Source organism: Poecilia mexicana, unplaced genomic scaffold (assembly GCF_051168715.1).
Source record: "Poecilia mexicana isolate PSO_F unplaced genomic scaffold, ASM5116871v1 scaffold_7, whole genome shotgun sequence".
NCBI lineage: Eukaryota > Metazoa > Chordata > Actinopteri > Cyprinodontiformes > Poeciliidae > Poecilia > Poecilia mexicana.
Genome location: NW_028263376.1, coordinates 5,980,261 through 5,996,605, shown reverse-complemented (window position 1 = coordinate 5,996,605; position 16,345 = coordinate 5,980,261). Strand labels below are relative to the sequence as shown.

The window sequence follows — 16,345 nt, the reverse complement described above, 5'->3', positions numbered from 1 at the left end:
AAGCCATATTTTGTTTATCTGGATTGATTTGGGAAAGCAATGAAAAGGCTAAAACATCAAGAGATTAAGGTAAATGCTTGTTATGTTCCAATGATTAATTTTGGTCCAGCTGGATAAAGACTGATGGCAATAAAAATATGATTTTACTTGATGAAAAATATTGACAGGACAAAATAACTAAGAAAAAATACTCCAAAGAATCCCTGTGACATGCTTGCTTGAGATCTTTTATTTCTCCTGTAGGAAACAGTCACAGTCCTGCTGTTATTTTGACCACCAGGTGGCAGTAAATAAGTTATTTAGAAAGTGTTCAATGTTAAGTACAGACTCAGATCAACCCTGATTTTTCTGTATCGTAACATCAGAGGAAACATACAAATAATTTTTTAATGGAATTATGTAATTACTCCTTTGCTATCATTGATCTGAAGTGACTAATACAGAAAAACTTTTAACAAACCAACTAATTTAGCCTTGTGACCAGACTCTGAGCAACGTTTTCATTCTTAAAAATGATAAAGAATGTCTTAAAGGTTTTCTCTAAGACATCACAGACACAAATTGGCCATCAGCTGTGTCTCTGTTTCAACCGCTTCTCTCTGCTGTGCACCTATGATGTGGAAACTCAATGCTCACTGATGACACACCGCTCATAACAATATCGAATGGCAGTAGAAAATGTCGCCTTAATATTGATTTATGCCTCCATGTATGACGGATCCAGAGATGTACACTCCTGACCACGACGCATGTTGTTTTTTCAGTTTTTACTTCCATGGCTCCGTCAGTTCACGTTTATGCACGCCGTGTCCTGTGCCTTATCTGAGCGTCTGCTGTTTATCAGAGCAGGAGATGGATTCAGTTTCTTTTGTTTTTATTTTCCTTGTTTCAAATACAGACATGCAGGTTTCCTCCACTGGCTCAATAGAAATAAATATATTTTTGTACAAGTGAACAAGGAAGACCACCCTAAGAGTAAAAAAAAAAGAAAACCTGGATATTTCCCATGTTTTCTAATTTACATTGACCCTTAATGTCTCATGTTTCAACACATACATTTGAAACCAAAAGTTTTTATAACTTTTGTGTGCCTGAATATAAAGGCACATAAAACTTTTTTTTTTCTCAATAGCTGCATTTCCTTTTCGAAAAATAAATTTGCTCACTGGAAGCAACAAGAAAAAAAAATCTTGTTTTTTAATAATCAGACCAAACTTAGAATTAATTTAATTATTTCTATTTGCTAAATGGCACAGTAATACGAGAACGAAGAATGTACTACTCTGCAAGAGGAAGACATTCCTCCACAAGAAGCATAAAGAAGCCAGAATGCACATTTTTCTTCTGTCTGATGAAACTAAAGTGCAACTGTTTGGTCATAAGGATCAATGTTACATTTGGATAAAAAAAAAATCAGGGAAGCTTGCTACCCTGAGAATACCGTCCCGACTGTGAATCCTGCACTCAATGTGAACGTCTTACCTCGTACTGTCAAGTTGCATTACTAATTTTGATGTGTTATTTCAGTGCAATGGCAATAAAAGTTTTCTATTTATAAAGACTTCTTCAACTGATCTGAAATGGCGTCTGCAAACGATCCCAACTGTGAATTATGGTTTCTGTGAAATGCTGTCAAAAAGTATTTTGCCTGCTTACTGATTGCTATTGTTTTTTTTTTTAGCTCAAAGAGTAATTTTCAAATGATTTTTCATTTAGTCAAGGGTAAACAGCTATGCTAACCAAACAGACCTCATTTGAAATAATAATTAATTTGAAGTTTAGAGTAAATTAAAAAAATGACATACTGCTGTTTAGCTGCCGGTGGTAGACTGACCTGTTCTGCAGCAACAGTGAAGACTCTAGAAAATTCATTTACAGAGTCTTATGCTTTTCGAACTTCTTTTGCATGCTGATGGTCCTAATATATCATGTCTGGTTGGAGTCAGAAAGTAAACAAGTCACTCTGTCACTGCAGTGTTGATAAAACCTTCTAGGAAGCTTTAGTTCTCAGACATCAGGCAGCAGCTCTAATGCGATAGAGGCTGTGTGTGTGCACGTGCGTGCATGTGTGTGTGTGTGTGTGTGTGTGTGTGTGTGTGTGTGTGTGTGTGTGTACTTGTTGAGGTATGTTGTAAAGACTTACTCTTGGGAAACAACCAACATTGTGAGAACATTTGAAGTTATAAGGCCATTTTTCATGTCCAGACAACATAAAAACATAACTATGCAATTATCTATTAAGTTTTGCATAAGATTATGGACAAGTAATGGTTACGGTCAGGAAAAGTGTCTGTGTTAGAAATTTAGGTAACACTTTATTTGAAGGGGGTTGAATAAGACTGTCATGACACTGTCATAAACATGACATAACACATGTCATGAACATGAATAAGCCTTCATGAATATTTATGACTGTTGTCATAAAGTGTCATTCGGTAAATTATGACACTTTTAATACAAAGTTGACATTATTCAAAATGTCTTTGTTATGACAACTTGAAATTAACCAAGAATCATTACTGTTTAAACTTTACATTTAATAACATAAAGTTACCTAATTTTTAAAGTGCAATCAGTAATACTTTTATAACAAATTTATATCAGTATCAGTAACAAAAAGTCCTCAGTTTGTATAGAAGTACAAAGATTTCTGTCTGTGTGTCTTTTTAAAATTCTTTTAACTTCACATTTTATGCTAATGAGCCAAAGGTATTTTTCTACCGGGGTGAACAATCAAGATCTATTCTATTCTATGCTGTCGCTGCAATCTGCTTCTTCTCAGCATTCGGTTCCAAAATCAAAAAATGTATTACATACCAACACAAACACACATATCAAGGTCAGCCAGTGTGAGTATGTCAGGCTCTGTTTTTGTGTGTGTGTGTGTGTGTGTGTCATGTTGCACTTATCCTTGCTCTAAATGTGGTTTCCTGCTGAAAAATAAACTAGTGCAGACATGACAAAGAGAGACAGAAAAAAAAATTCCCTTGGTGAGAATATGTGTCTGAATCCTGGATGCATCGTGTTCAGAATGTTGAAAATAAAACGCTCGCTTTTGAAATGTGTTTTTCATGCACAGCTGCAGACTGTAAAGGATATTGGATTTTAAAAAAATTACTCAAGGATTACATGAATTATTCATTTATAAATGAATTACATTGCACATCCCTTACATGTAGTTAATGCAGTTATCCACAGTGGTACATAACTTCTGTATACATTGTATTGTTTTCAGTTAATAGGTGAAAGGGGTTTATTATTTAAGGTTGTGGCTACCAGGCGTTTACTCTCTCCTTACAGCATCAGGTCTTCTGTTGCCCTCAGCATGACGGTTTAACGGTACACTTCAAACATGTACTATAATTTTCTACTAGAATTCTTCTAGAAGTTTTAAAACATACTTTGTGATTGGGGAATCCTTTATTTGATTTGCAAACACACTAATATGGTCCTTTTATTTATATTTTTTTAAGTGCTTCAGCATGACCTGTGGTGGGAATATGTCACTGTACAATTAAACTTAACTGAATTCAATTTTTGTCCAGCATTCTAAATAAAAGAAAACTTTACTTGAGATCAATACTGATTACCTGAATAGACAATTTCCCAATTAAAATTGTGTTTTTTGTTTTACTTTTTCTTTAATGCTGACATTTTTCACCGGTCAGCCGCTTCTTGCTTTGGTAGCAGTAAATGAGTATACTATTTTCAGCCCCAGTGTCTACATGATCACACACAATTTCACCCTGTCTCTTTAAGTCTAACTTTTGGCAGCCCTGAAATGTTACGTCAGCATGAGCCTTCTGTAAGCTGTTAGATACCGGCTTGCCCTCTGCACAGCCTCAGTCGCAGGCACATTTCAGTTGTTTTATTGTCCCCATTGAGATGAACTGAAACACGGTAACAGTTTTGATTCAGTGAGTCTTTATTTCACATAGCAGGTGTCAGGACTGGTTTGTGCAGCCTTTATTCATCGCTGACAAACAGGGCTAACTGGAGGACTGTAATTAAACAGATGTTAATTTAGGATGGTCCTAATGCCATTACAAATGTGTTTTTCTCTGAGATCTGGTGATCAGGTACAGTTTGATCATGTCCCTTCCAAAGCCAAATACTGAATCGCAGCATAAGAACTGTGTTAACTATGTTTCACATACATTTCAGTAAACCAAATTTCCACTATGGCTTCAATCATCTGATGTATATAGATATATACTATCAGAAGTGCAGAAGTGTAACATGTTTTATACGCGGGGTAGCCGTGTTGGACTTCTACACTGGTCCTGCTGAGGAATGTCTGTCTTGGAAAGTTTGACAGGTGAAAGTAGTAGCCATTGTGCATAGCTGCCGTTGTTTGCAAAAAACATACCGCCTGAGCTCAGTCAGTGACTGACAATGAAACTCAAAGTTGTACTCTCTAAATGATCTGATGAATAGGAAGATAGTTAGTTCCATAGACAAAAACCAGATGCCAATTGAAACTGAGGGCTTTGCTATTTGCGGATCTCACACCAGTTTTCAAAGCTGAGCACCTGCTACTCGGCTGTATCAGTAGTATAGCTCAAACAGGCTGTCCTCAGCAGGTTGTGCAGAGTACATGCTGTGACCCGGTGCACTTGGCGAGTCCTTGCAAATCCTGGTGACATTCGAAGCTGTTAGAAATGAGTCACCTGTCCTAACCCTTAGTAATGTTCCTATTGATCTCAGTCCTGCAAACTCAATGTGTAGGCTGCCAAACACTAGCACAAACTTATTTTTACCACAGGACTCAGGCCAGTTCCACTGAATCTGCTTTGCTATGGTATGCACTGGCTGAACAGCAGCAATATGAGGGACCTCTCCTGGGTTCAGGAAATATGAACTTCTGGAGAGCAACCTGTCTGAAGAGGACAATGATTATTGTTTAAGAGACAGCCAGGGCACATGTTGGTGAAAAAGTCAGGAAGCTCTGGAATGGTTAACTGTTTGTGGTCCAAAAGTCAGATTTCCACACTCTTCACCTCCTTTCTTGGCCTTTGTTGAATGTTTAAAGCAAAGATCCTAGTACCTTGGAATGAAGTACTGTAGTTGCTGTTGTAAGTGAAGGATTGTGGTTCAATGTTGTCCATGGCTGCTGTTGAGTCGTTTAGCATTAATGAAGCTAAGATTTTTGTTTAGCAGATTAGTGGATTGAGAACCTAACATTTTGGTTTGCTGTGGTCATCACCAGCAATAACTTCAAACAAATTTAGTGCAAACATATATTTTTCATTACAATCAGGGTGGCCTTTTTGAAAAATAAATACAAGAAAAGAAAACACAAGATCAAGAAAATGCAAATGATTTCTATGGTTCAAAATATGTATGATTTAACACCAGACAAAACTTGATTGGCAAGTTTAGTGAACAAATTAATTTTCTATCATAACCATGGTGGGCATTTAGAAAAATGACCACCAAAATACATTAAGATGGTTAACTTATGTATGATTTGGCACAATCAATTTTAAATTCTAGTGCAAAAATAATTTTTTCTTGATCAAGACTAATGGTCGCCATATTTAAATTTTCAGTGGCTAAAGCTTTTCTCTCTCTCTCTTTTTTTTTTTCTTCATTTTTTTCAAAAAATAGTTTTTTCAGGAATATCAGTGCCAAGTTAGGTCTCTTGATCTGCATTTGAAAGATTTTTTCCTAAGTTATCTGCTCCACTAGTTAAAGAACTGGCCCAGTTGAATTCCAGCTTCACACTGAAGGAACATAAAACAGATTAGTAAAAATGTAAAAGATGTAAAAATGTAAAAAACCAGTGAAGAAACCCAAGGAGTAGAAAACCAAGATTTTACATGACCCCCATATTATACACAATAAAAACATTAAAAGCTTTTCAATCTGTAGAGACTCACATGGAGAGAGAAAACAGCAGTTAGACACTTTATTGGGCCGAGAATTTGGCGCTCAGACACCGGCAGAAGACGTGCAAGCTGAGAATCGCTGCAAGCTTGGATGATCAGCTCAGGGTCATCTTCCCCCAGGCCTGAACACTGGCGTTGGAGCACAGCCTTGAGAGGAAGGAGCCTGCAGGGAGCCTGGAAGAAGCCTGGCAGGATGCGGGTGGAGACGGGGAGGAGGTGGGTCGAAGCACAGCTGCAGCTGGTGAATCCATGGTTGACTGGCCTTTTGAAGGAGCTTTTGCAAGGTGATTGGCTGGAGCAGAGCGACGATCTGGTCCTGGCTGGCAAGGGCGTGGTAATCGATGATGCCAGGAAACTGAAGAGAGTCTCCCAGGTTGAATTTACGCCTAGGCTTCATAACATAACATACAACAGAGTTTCATAGAATCAAACTCTTATGCAAAGCAAGTCTTTCCTGTCTTTGCTAAATCAAATCCTTTAACTCCAACTGCAGAAACACTTTGCCTGGTTTCTGTTTTTCAAAAACCGCCATTGCTGATTTCAAATAAACTGCTAGATTTAGATGTGATTGTCCTTCATTTAAAATAATCAAAATAGCAACCACAAGAAATGCTATGCCAAATTGATTTCCCACAGCTCATTGCTTACATTTTTACCCTTTCCTAATCAGAATATCTGAATCTGCTTCATGGAGAACAAATGAATGACTGTTTCATCTTTGTGTCATCATTTCTTCCAGATCCTTATTCTCTAACTCTGTTACAGGGTTTTCTTTTCAAAAATACTTTGTGTCCATTTCCAGAACCAGAACCTGTTCCAAGAACCATTAGTGTTCGAGGGTTATCACCCCACACACACACTCTGTTCCAACTACTTTCACCAGATTAAAAACAAATTACCAGGGTGGAAATTAACCCCAGAAAAAGGTCCTGTGTGGGAGGTAGTACTTTTTTCATTTACCAACAATTGAATAATTGGATGGAAACATGGCTGTAGTCAAAATACACTGTTAGACTTCACAGGTTGCAATTTTTGTCCAGGTTAACTTATTTTGCAACATATAATGCATGTTTTTCACTTTCATCAGATAACAATGGTTATAAACTACAGTAAGTGAACTAGAAACTGTTATTGTTTCACATCAGGATAAATTAGAATTTAAACTTATGATGGCATAATATTATCATTCAGAGTGCTGACATGCTAACATGGCATGTAACTGTGAAGACTAAATGAAAAGGAAACGTTGAGGCTGCAAAAGGCATTTAAGGAGAAACATTTGCAGAGACGGATTAGTAAGCAAAGGAGTTTATTCAACAACATGACATGAATGTAAAACAATAACTGCAGTCACTGCAGATCAATACATGATGTTTGAATTCTTAGAACAAAATACTTCAATGAGAGAAAGAATGATGCTGAATCAGTTAGAGTGAAATCCAAACATTGATACAGGCACATTGTCTTTACATGGGAAATTCAGTCCTGTCTCTGGTTAAAGCACACAAACATGAAAAAACAATCCACTCTATGATAACACCTAGAGACTGGAATCATGTAAAGTCACATAGGAATATAAAGAGCAAGTGGTTGGGAAGAAAAGCTGCAGAGTGTAGTCTTAAAAAAAAGGTCCTCTAAAAGTCATGATCAGCAGCAGGTTAACACTGAACTTATGTTGGATTTGATAAATACTGATTTAAATCTCCTCAGTGACTTTGAAATCGGTCTTGTGGAAATGATTTATATCTCACAGAGTTTTCACTTTGTTTTTACCTACTTTATAAATCCAGAGTTGTGTATGCCAGTAAATCAATTTGGGGAAATCAACAAGTAAAACAAAAACTTGATTATTCAGGAAGGCCTTAAGCTGGTTTTAGAAGAAAAGGATGACAGAAAGTTTGAAAGTCTGAACATCAATTTAAAACCTCTGAGATTCAATAGAGCGCAGGTGTCAAACTCCAGTCCTGGAGGGCCACTGCCCTGCAACATTTAGATGTGTCTCTGCTGCACCACACCTGAAAAGAATAATTAGGTCATTAGGAAGGCTCTGGAGAACTTATCTACACAAAGAATGAGGTAATTAAGCCATTTCATTCCAGCGTTTTTTGTACCTGTGGCACATCTAAAAACTGCAGGACATGGCCCTGGAGGACTGGAGTTTCACACCCCTGCAATAGAGCACAAGACATCAAAGGAGTCTGTTGTGGAAGTTTAGTGCAAACTAATCCTTACCAAGGCGTTGATTTCTTTACTGGCAGACAAACAATGCTAACTTACTGCTTAGCTGTTTCTATTCTTTTACAGAACCTGTTGTCATTTTGTTGCTCGTTTATTTTTGGGCAACACCAAGAAAGAAAAAAGGGAACCATATCAACCAAGTCATATCATCTTGTTTCATAGTACAGAATCTTTACAATGTGCTTCTGGTTTGCTGTCATTCATGTCAGATATGTTAGCTCCTCGTACACCCTGTTCTTTATCTTCTATCAATTCTGCAAACGCTCTTGGATCTCACCATTAAGAGAAATAAATTATGTTTTTTATTTTGTTTCTAACAAATGTTCTGTTTGATGGAAACAGCCCTTCATCAAGACAGTTCAGGCATGGAAACCCTAAGAACTCAAAGCTTTTTGAAAATGGTCAATAAATGGAACCTTCACTCATCTGTTCAGAACCTTTTTCTTAAAAAAAAAATAGTGAACTAGCCAATCATGCCTCAGCAACCAAATGACACTGTTTACAAATGGCACCCCATAAAATATGTCATAACAAACCCTATTCTCTCTTTCTTGCTATTTGGTTGGTAGATAATATCTTTTTTTCTTTAATTCTACTGACATTTACTGATAATAAATCTCAAACTGAAGTTTTTAATAAATAAAAATCATGTTGTTATTATTTCATGGTAAAATTCCAAAAAAACAATCAGACAGTAACTTTGCCATTACCACAAAGAAACATCAGCCAAAAGGCTACTGATGCCAGATTACTGGCTGATGCTGGAGAGATGAACAGCCAGAAAAACAACCCCAAATGAACCAGCTGGTCAAATGTCAGCTTGGTGGTTCAGAGGCTGAGTTCCTTTGGCAGAGAATATGAAGAAATACTTGCAGTGAACCAAAAAAAAAGACAGCTCGTCATGAATTCAATCTGTGAATGTGGGAGAGGGGGGAAAGGCTCAGATTAGAAGCAAAGAAGCACCTCTGACATGTTCAGAGGGAGGAGACAGTTGACCCCCAAGTTTGAGCAACCAAGAAATGAATTAGCCCATATTTAAAAGTAGGGGTGCAATGCTAAATCTGCCAGCCAAAAAAATCGGCCCCAATTTCCTTAATTCTGGGCAATCAGTAATTGACAATATTTAAATGTAAAACCCAATCTTATCTTCCTCAGCCACTGTCCACGTTTGCTCTTCTGTGAGAGAGGTTTGGCTGTTGGCCCCGCTCACCAGGTCATGTCTGTTAGAGAATTTTCGGTATTATCATTTTGTCATTACTTTAGTTCACATTCAGTCTATAGATCGTTGTAATTTTCTGTTTAAAGTGTTCTCTTCCTTATGTGTGTATGAACTGACCTGGAGGTCAGGACTGTCTGTTCATCTTCATGTGAAACAGTTAACTCTGTGTTTCCCAGACCTTAATTCTTATCAATCAGAATACCTCCTAACTGCCTGTGAGCAGTTGTATTTTGTTTTGTTAACAGCTTGACCGAGATTTGAACTGGGCTCAGACCGTAGATCAGATATCACACCTGGCTGGTTTGTTTAGGTTAGAAGTTTTACGACCTCTGTTGTTTTCCTGACTGCTTCCTGTGGCTGTTCTGCTTTGACAATAAAACAGGGGCTCACGCAGAAGCAGATCAGAACTCTCTGTCAGCAGCTCGGAGGAGAATGTTGATGGAGATTTCTCCTTTTGCAAAAGCCTTGTTATAAAATTCATATACGTTGTCTGTGGTCTTTTATATAGGTTCGAGAAAAAGTACCTATCAATGTCTGTATATTGCAGTTCATAATAGTCATCCAACTGTTACCAACTCTGTGACGATCTTGCTATATATAACAACATTTCAGATAAAATAAACTGGCATTGGCCAAAACTGGAATCGGCAGGTCAGGCTTTTTGAAGATCAGTAATCGGCGATCAGCCAAAAAGCTGCAACTGGTGCGACCCTACGCCTACAGCACACCGAGGTCAAAGGGAAAAGAAGTGTGAACTACTATGTTTAATCAATTAAGGACTAAAATATTATAAATAAAATATTATTTTACTTAAAAGTAAAAAAAAAAAACTTGCAGGTGTATTTGACGTTTCTATTTTCTATTTTATGAAAATAAATAAATCTCCAAAATTCCGTCCATTTCCATCTTTTCTCCATCAGTTTTTAATTGAACTCTTTTTTATTCTTTTGGTTTGTGAGTAAATTTGTACAAAATACCTTATCTATTTTTATGTAACCATCGTTTTTTTTAACATGTGCATTTGGCATTAGTATTAAAATGGTGCCATTCATGGAGAACCCGTTCCACACAATCCTGCTACGTGATCAATTCATGCAACATTAAGCGGGTTTGTCTTTCCAAGCTGTGAAAGACAAATCCATGGATCACTCAGGACGGCGCCGCAGCTGCACAAACCTCAGCTGCTTTATGAAAACGGACCACACAGCTGTCTGTACGATCTGCCGAGTGATTAACCGATGTGCATGTCACAGAGCAGCAGCTTCCAGTAGCGGCTGCACCGCGTCGGCGTCCAGCTCTTATTGAATCTGCTTCACTGACATTCCGGAGCGCCTAATGGAACCAGCCCATTGTGAATCCATCTGCGCCTTTTTGCAAATGGTGGCAAATCAAAAGTGTTTGCAATGAAAAGGGTTTTAACCCCAGCTAACACGGAGTGAAAAGATAATTACATTTTAACTATCTATTTTCGTGCTCTTATGGCTCATTAAATAAGACAGTTTTATATCTCGCCGTTTGTCTGGCATATACACTTAAGGGATTTTGAGAGCAACTTGTCCATTATATGATGCAATATAATGATAAATAAAAATATGCCATGACAGATGTGTTTGGAGCAATTTCAAAATGCAGAGAAGCGATGGGAATTGTCACGTAACATTTGATGAAAAATACAAAAGTTACTTAACAGGCGCCATAGGAGACAATATGGAGGAAGTTCAGGGAGGGAAATGTACAGAACTGATTACAGGGAGCTGACTACAGTTGTGGAAGGAGAGATCAAATGAATGCTAAATGCAAAAGAACAGAACAAAAACTCAAACGAGAAATAACTGAACTAACAGAGGGGGAAAAAACTAAGATAAGGGAAAATAATGAAACTAGGAAATAAACACAAGGAAATAACAGAAACAAAAGTCCATAACAAGAGGTCATTGCTGCTGAGTCTATTCTTTGACAAGATTCTTTTTTTTACCTTTTATATTACCCATCATGTAAGACAGACAGCAGAAACATGTAAAAACTTCTATTGTTTACACTCAAGATAAGATGTTTGTTCCCAAAGCGGTTCACCAGCTCTCTGTACTCTAGTCCATCTCTGATTCAAACGACTGCAGAATCATCTGAGTATTTCTGCACTGAAAGAAATAACTCTTTGGATTAATATAAAAAAATCATGGAAAGATTTTCCACCTGATTACTTTGCTTTATTTCAGCACTATGTAATTATGTTACTCCAATTTAAAGAAAATGTGTTGGCTCAACTTAATTTATTAAGGTTATTCCAATTTAAAGCAAATGTGTTGGTTCAACTTAATTTTTGTGGTTGATTCAACTTATTTACTTTAGTTGGACCCAATGTAATTTAATAGAGCCAGCCTAACTAATTTTACACTGATACCTTCACACTACTTAATTAAGTTGATCCAACCCATGAAAATTAAGTTAGCTGAACAAACATGCTTCATGCTGAAAGAAAGCTATACAATCGTGTGGAAAATCTTTCCATGATTGAATTATGTTAATTCAAAGACATTTTCTTAAGTGCTATTAAATGAAGTGTTTTAAGACCACACTGAAAGAAGAAAGAACACTCAACAATGAGAAAAAGTACAAGATGAACTTTATTTTCAAAATTGTTATCCATTTTCTTTTTACACAGCACAAAAAACAGCTGAGTTGAAAGTTGAAATAAACAACAAAAGGTCAGTTTTGTTTTTCCAGAAAAAAACTGGGCTGTGTTTAGCATAGATCAAATTCTTAACAACATAAAAAGTGTGAGTAAATTCGCTCAACTTTGCGAACTGTAACAATTAAAATTTAGTTTTCGACTGCAGTCTTTGGAAAAAAATTTAAAGACACATTGCTCAAGTTGTTCATCACTTCCACCCCATCCAGGAGAATCCCAACATCCTCAATGGCATCGCCAGGCTCTGCACTCTCCGGTCGGATAACAGATTCCACAGACGGTCTCGGCCATTTGTGCACCTTGATGATGGGAACATGGGTGGGGTTTTGGGGGGGAGAGATTTCACATCTCATTAAATAAAAAAATAACTTTACACTTATTTGGCTGACTCAACAACAGCTAAGGTCCATCAAAGACCTGTCTGTGTTAATTGTGAGTCCAGTGGTAAGATTTTCCATTTAGAAAAGGTACCATATTTTCTACATTTTCACAAAAATCGTCTTATAATCCGGTGCACCTTGTGGTGCGGAAAATACGGTATATTGTCTCATATGGAAAAACATGAAGAGAAGGGATGAATCCCAAATAGGCCCCATATTCCATGGCCTGTTCTCCTCAATTGAAATGACAGTCTGAGGATCCACCACACAGACTGTCATTCCAAACCAGTCCTACTTATGTGCAAACAAAGCCCTGACTCTGTACACAAACCAAACATCTTATACATGAAGAACCTGTCTTGTTTTCTGGATGGAGGAAATGTCATGACTATGTGTGGTAGTTATTTCCAAATAGATCAGTACTAACATCTTAGGTAAAGTTACTTAATATGTTTGTCTGCATATGAAACAATGCTGTTAGAAAAAAAGGCTAAATAAAACAGGCCAAAGATCTTTTTGTGGAGTTTAACTCACCTAAAAATCCTCATTTTAAACCCACTTAACAATAACTGTAATTATATCAATCTTACTAATGATTATCCTTTTCTGTGGGAGAAATCTACAAGCATTTCAAAAGTCAAATTAAAATTGAATGTACCCAAGTGAAAAAAAAGAAGAGTTTTAATGATCTTCTCTTATTTTAAATTTATTGGTAATTCACAGGAAGTCCAATTAACTCCAACTATCATCACCTCTTTTGTGGACACAAAGATAAATTAACATACCATGTACTCTTTCTCCAGCTTCTCTGGATCTTCATCCAGGTATGCACACAGACCTTTTAGGATCCACTCTCGTCTGACTTCAGCCGTGTTTTCCTAAATATGCAGATCAGAAAACAATGAGAACAACCGCCAAAATCCAGCAGTATACTATAGGGTCACATACTTGAAAACTTAAATTCAAATGAAGTCACAACGAAAGTGATCAGTGGCTTGCAGCCTATTTGAAAGATCTTTAAAATTGTTATTCTCCTTTCATTATGCCATGACTAAAATTAAGTTTAACATTTTATTTAAACTTCTAACTGAAGCTGTCACCTAAGAAATATTTATGTCTGAAACAAGGGTACAGTATAGGGGGATATACTGTGAAAAATCTATTTCCTCTGCCTTCTCCCAGTGCTAGAAACAACCAGTCAGTGGCAGGAGAGTTTTAGTGCTGTCAATCACAATCTCATGTTGCTGCTCATCCTTCTTCCCCCTTGCTCTGTACTCTTCTGTAGCTAGCATAGGGCTGATAGCAGCTCATATCTACTAGACAGAGAGAGACAACACTCCTTACAGTTCCACATCCCCACGCAAATAAAGACAAATAAAACAGACTTACCAAATACAAGTTTAGCTGAACCCTAGCTTTATAAGTGCTCCAACACTAGATTCAGTCACTTTAGATCTGGCAAAACTTACCATTAGCCACTGCAATCTAAAACTTGATGGCCGATGACCCCCTTCACCAGTGCTTATGTAGGTGGATAACAGACAGGTGATGTTCTGAAAGAGATCAGATTTTCAAACATTAAAATATGTAATTCACCCTGAGCAGAGTTGTATCTGAACATTCAAACTTTTAGTTAAAGTCTCTTGAATGGATCATGAATCAATCAATCAAATTTTATTTGTACAGCACATTTCAGCAGAAAGACATTTCAAAGGGCTTTACATAATTAAAAACAGAAACACAGAGTCATGCAACATTTAATAAACAGTGAAACAGATAAAAAGTAAAGCCAAAAACATTAAAAACATTGAAGACATTAAAACCGCACTAAGCCTAATTTAGCTATAAGCAACTCTAAACAGGTGGGTTTTAAGTTGAGATTTAAAGGCACCCAGTGTTTCAGCTGTTCTGAAACTGAATATAACCACTGGGCACATGCAAGCATGTATGTGCAGAACAGTGGTGAATTGAACATGGTAGAAAGCAATAAAAATATAAAACATAAAAATCAAAACAAAAACCTCAACATTTCAAAATTAAACCGATAAACTTAAAAATTGTTTTTGAACTACAATTATTTGTGGAAAAACAAGTACAATAACAAAATACATCTTTAGAGCAGAGGAATATATGCATTTAAAAAAAAAGAAAGCCTGTTCATGGACTAATAGGAATAATGGACAATCCTCTGAGTGTTTCAGCCAGAAAACAATACTAGAAATCCATAGCTAGCAGGTGGACATTTATGTGGACATTGCAAGCACATTTAAAGCTCTAACAGCAAAGGTTTCTGCAGGTTCCTGACTCAAATTTAATACTTTTTATTATTAATAAATGAAGAATCTGTATTACCATAGAAAGCCACAAAAGTGTGTGTGCATCCGATGTCCACTCTGCATTTACTTACATAATAACAGTACTGAAATAAAATAATAATAATAAAAAAAAACATTTAAATAGACTTATGTTTGGCCCCTGTGTTTAAAATCCCCTAAACCTCAGACTTCAGAGTTTGTATGGCACCAGATGCTGAATTTACATCAGTCTAACTATTTTCCAGGGAGTTTTAACAACCTCAGGAGGAGCAAAACTGTGACATTTATGGGGTCCGTTTTTTGTCTTGACAGCAGCTTTGTGTCCCTTACACTGCTTCATGTGATGTTAGCATGATTTGAGTACATCAATTGCATAGAAACGTGACCAAACAGAAAAAAATGTTATTTTAAAAAGTCTGATGGTTTTAATTTGCATCTTTTTATTTCGATTTTTATTTTTGATTTAGACGGATGAAAATAGACTGAATCTTACCTTTTTCAAAGTAAGCAGATCCAAAGCAGGAATCTTCCCGCTTCTCTTGAAAGAACCGTTTGAAGTTTTCCCAGACACAAGATCTCGCGTGATCTCGCGTGATCTTCCGTAATTTCGCTAGCATCTCGCGTGATCCTCCATAATTTCGCTAGCATCTCGCGTGATCTTCCGTAATCTCGCTAGTGTCTCGCGTGATCTCCGGGTCTCGCTAGACCGTCTTCGGCGGGAGATTAGTCTGACTAAATTGAATCACGTTGTCTCAACTTGAATACATTTTATTAACGCTAGGTTGTTGAATTTTATGTTTATTTGACGTGATTTTGTCATATTTGCCTTTGAAACATGAAATAATTCTGTTAAACATGTTATTTTTTATAAATGCAATGACCACTTCAATTCAGTTGTGCTTTGACACAAGCATGGAGGAAGCAGGAAATGGTGCAAATGTTAGAAAAACGCTGATTAATTACCAGCTAACCATCACTTCATGTGATGTTAACACATGTTAGCCACTGACATGAGAAATTTGATTTTTTTTTTTTATTTCGAACATGATACAAATATAAAAAGTAATATAGTACACAATAAGAAAAGTGAATAGAAAAGAAGAAAAGTACATCAATTACATAGAAACGTAACCAAACATAGCAACACTGATATGTGCACAATACTGCCAGGAAAATTTAGTATTCTCTAAACTGCAGCTGGCGTTTTCCTGGCACGAAAAACAATCATCTCGCAGGACCTCGTGTGATTTCCCATGATCTCGCGGGATCTGCCATGATCTCGCTCGTCGCCTCCAGCACAAGATCAGTCTGACTATAATGAATCGTGTTATCTCAACATGATTCAATTTCATAAACATTAAGTTGATGAATTTCTTGTTTGTTCAACATGATTTTATCACGTTTTTGTTTAAAACATGAAATTATTGTGTTAAAAGTACATGATATTCTTTTATTAATGTAATAACCCCCTAAGTTCATTTTTTTGAGTGTGCAGGTGACAGGAGTAGAACTAGTAGTCTGAAGTTATGCTTATGCAAAAAATACAATCCAGAATTCATTCAGGCCACAAATGAGAGGTACAAAGCTAACGCTACTAGTAAATGGCTTCACTG

At 36.8% G+C, this 16,345-nt stretch overlaps 1 long non-coding RNA gene across 1 annotated transcript; it reads right to left on the bottom strand.

The window, feature by feature from the left end:
* Positions 1-11,974: 11,974 nt before the first annotated feature.
* Positions 11,975-14,461, bottom strand: LOC148158264 (uncharacterized). The gene is made up of 3 exons (XR_015763719.1): positions 13,887-14,461; positions 13,203-13,295; positions 11,975-12,336 (listed from the first exon to the last, which is right to left on the bottom strand). It is a non-coding gene; the product is annotated as an uncharacterized LOC148158264 (long non-coding RNA).
* Positions 14,462-16,345: the final 1,884 nt, after the last annotated feature.